The sequence below is a fragment of the Phodopus roborovskii genome, unplaced genomic scaffold (genome assembly GCF_943737965.1).
Source record: "Phodopus roborovskii unplaced genomic scaffold, PHOROB, whole genome shotgun sequence".
Classification (NCBI taxonomy): Eukaryota; Metazoa; Chordata; class Mammalia; order Rodentia; family Cricetidae; genus Phodopus; species Phodopus roborovskii.
Genome location: NW_026126629.1, coordinates 3,032,798 through 3,036,633, shown reverse-complemented (window position 1 = coordinate 3,036,633; position 3,836 = coordinate 3,032,798). Strand labels below are relative to the sequence as shown.

General features: G+C 38.8%; 1 pseudogene; it reads right to left on the bottom strand.

Moving 5' to 3' along the window:
* Positions 1-2,276: 2,276 nt before the first annotated feature.
* LOC127238241 (GTPase NRas-like) lies at positions 2,277-2,971 on the bottom strand (annotated as a pseudogene).
* Between the last annotated feature and the right edge of the window lie 865 nt (positions 2,972-3,836).

Here is a 3,836-nt window from a genome sequence, read left to right as displayed (position 1 = left end):
CAGAATGTATCCCTGGTGCACATAAGGACTTTGGGAGCACGTTCCCCATAGAGGGATACTCCCTTAACCTAGAGGCAGGAGGGAGGGCCTAGTCCCTACTCCAAATGACTTGACAGATTTAGATGACCCCTCCAGGAAGGCATTACCCTACATGTGAAGTGGGGGGGGAATAAGATGGGAGGGTTGATGGGGGGGCATTGGAGGGTGGAAGAGAGGGAGGGATGGAGAGGGAACTGGGATTGATATGTAAAATAATAAAAATAAATAAATAATTTAAAAAATCAATTTACAGATTCAATGCAATCTTTAAAAAAAAGTTATCTAAAAATGTGTACAGAGGCCCAGAAAATCTAGGCAAATAATCCTGAACAAAATGAATTTTGCAGGAGATATCGCCATGCCTGATTTCAAATTATATTACATTGATCCATGGTAATAAAACACTGTGACACAAGTACAAAAACAGACACATACATAAGTCAATGAAATAGGGATATGAGAATGACTCTTATAAATAGCCTTTTTTTTTTTTTTTTTTTTTTTTTTGGTTTTTCAATCAAGGTATTCAATTTTACTTTTTCATTAGAATTACTGAGCTGAGTATTACACAAAAACCAAAACCAACTAATGAATTACCTGCAAATGGAAATACCAAACCCTATATATCAAGCATTAATGGCATTTTACATTCCTTTCTCAAACAGCAAAGGAACCCTCTTGATTTGAATGAATGCATCAGCTTTTGTTATTTGGAAAACTAATTTATTGACAAGTTTTAAATACTTTAAAAAAGCTATATAGGTTAAAGAACAGTTAGCTGATAGGGGAGAGAGATGGAACTTTGAACTCTGGCTTTAGTTTCCATGTGGCTAAAAATGAGGGTCTGAAAATGTAAAAACTTCTAAGTTTACCCCACTGCACACCAAATGTTTCCAGTCCTGGTATAGGAGCACTCTTTTATCCTTGTAGCGCTAACAGCAGGCACCACGCAAAAACCTGTAAGCAGAAGTAACGGGCAGGGAGCAAATATGGGTGAATTTTTCTGTGATGCTTGCTCAAGTTTTGAAACCATGACCTTGGTCCATTAGCACCATGGTTTATCCAACTGAAATAATTACTCAAGCCCCTATGGGATGCTTGAACTGCTATAGGATGAGGGAATGGGGATAGTAACAAGGGGACTAAGGGCAACTCTCTCTCTGTATGCCATGAAGAAATGTTGCAGCAAAGATATAATCTGTCTGCTACTAAACTATATTTCAGTTGGGAAGAATCATTGATCATAGCTATAAAATAATAACATCAATTTTTATAGTATTTGACTATAGCTAGAAATTCCTAGTATGACCCAAATTTAGTTATAATGGAAGTTCATTGAAGAAATTAGAAATATTCATAGGTAATAATCTACCAAAAAATTAAATGAAAATTAAGTAAAATTAATAATTGCTTCAATATCATCTTTCTCTTGGGAGAATCCCAAACAGAGAAACTATCTTCATGTACATAAACATGGCATCTGCCAACAAGTAGATACACCTTTCCCTCAAAGATAGATGGCTCATAGTCACTTTCCTGTATAATGGCTCTTGAAGCGTTTATCCCACTCACAAATTGTAAAGGAAGCCTACAGACCACTTTTAGGAAAAAGGTGCTTTGTTGTGAAAGTTGGATTTAATTTCATGCAGCTGAGAAGACTAGGGTGGACTCAAGTCAGTATTCATGTTTGCATTTATGAACACAGAGCAGATGCCAGTTTATAGAATAGAGCTGATCACAGTACAAATCAGCCAATCAACAACATTAGTTATATTCTTAGGAAAACAGTAATTTATGATACTTCCTCCCAAACTAACAAGGCCAAGTTCAACAGTTAGGAGAGGGGGCGAAAATCACCAGGAGATGCTACCTTAGAGCTTATGAAACTGTTGTCAACAGAATTGCATGTCTACAGTTTAGTTCTCTGTATCAGAGTGTAAATTGCTTTTCAAAGAACAAACCCAGCTGGCAGAGGTGTGTGTTTGTTTCTAAGGAGGAGAACCCAGGTCAGAAAACTACTGAGGAATAACAGGTGCATTTCTCTGGGCAGACAGCAGAGTGAGGAGGTAGTTATTCTGAGGAGGTCGCAGGACTGTACTCATCTGCTGAGTCAGGGACACAGGAAGCAGGAGCTTCGATGAGATGCAGAGAGCAGCAGGGACACATCCACTCCAGGGATGTCAGAACCAGGGCATCAGTGCAGCTTGAAAGTGGCTCTTTTCTGATGACAGAACTTATTACATCACCACACAGGGCAAACCCATACAACCTTGAGTGCCATCATCATTGCTGTTGAGCTTTTTCATTCGGTACTGGCGTATCTCCCTTACGTGTGTAAAAGGCATCTTCCACACCCTGACAGGTCTTGGCTGAGGTTTCAATGAATGGAATTCCATAACTCTTGGCCAGCTCATGGGCTTGCTTTGTGTCAAATGTCCTGGTTGGCAGGTCACATTTGTTCCCTACCAGTACCATAGGCACATCATCACAGTCTTTCACTCGTTTAATCTGCTCCCTGTAGAGGTTAATATCTGCAAATGATTTGTTATTGTTGATGGCAAATACGCAGAGGAATCTTTCGCCTGTCCTCATGTATCGGTCTCTCACGGCACTGTACTCCTCTTGTCCGGCTGTGTCCAGTATGTCCAACAGACAAGTCTGGCTGTGTTCAGTATGTCCACCAGACAAGTCTCACCATCAATTACCACATCTTTTCGGTAAGAATCTTCTATGGTGGGATCATATTCATCCACAAAGTGGTTCTGGATTAACTGGATTGTCAAAGCACTTTTCCCAACACCACCTGCTCCAACCACCACCAGTTTATACTCAGTCATTTCACACCAGCTAGCACCTCAAGCTCCGCTGACCCCACTTCGGGAGGTTCTTGGACCTCAACCTGCGAGACTGTTAGAGACCCCGAAACTGCCACGAACAGTCCCCACCCGGGAGCCTGTAAATATACTTTTGAGCCTGCTATCTCAGATGACTTTCTTCTTCAGCACTTTCTTGTTTAACAAGTTTAGCCACCACCCTTACTAGACACAATTTAAGAATTTTTGCTCAATCAGTTTTCCACAGCTTTATTTATCCATAGCTATGTGCTTGCTCAGTTGAAGTTGTAATTAAATAATCATACCTTTGTTCTGATATGTGTGTGCACATTTGCATGTGTGCACAAATCCACACATGTGTGTATATGTATAAATAGGTAAACACAAAATAATGATTCCCTATGGCTTTTTCAAATACCCTTAGGGTTATTGATCACTCCTCCCTCCCTCTGTATTACCCTGGCTAAAGTACCCCTCATTTTTTATTTCCTTCTTCATAACACCTATATGCTGCTTTTATCCTCTCTAGGGGGTCCTCCCTGTCCCCCACCTCTTACTTTTTTTGGCTTCTACACTTACTCCAATCTATATACACACATGTGAAATTCTCAGTGAAACATATTTCATCAAAACAAGAAACTAACTTAAGACATCTATATTTTGGAACTAGAGCAATTACCAGTAATCAAAAAATTTCTAGACTCAGTTTTCTGATCTATGTCCTCTAGTTCAAGAAAATACAAACTTTCTTGTATTCTGAATTAAACATTTAATAAATGCATAATATTTTCTGCTTCTTGAATGAACTTCTTTTGTTCATGTTAATTTACTTCATTTCTTGATTCTGTTATATTTTGTATTCTACTATTCACTTCCTAATTTTTTTCTTTTCAGTATTAGATTTTAGGGAGTTGGTAATATAACTTAGTGTGTAAATACTTGCTTAATATGCCTAAAGTCCTG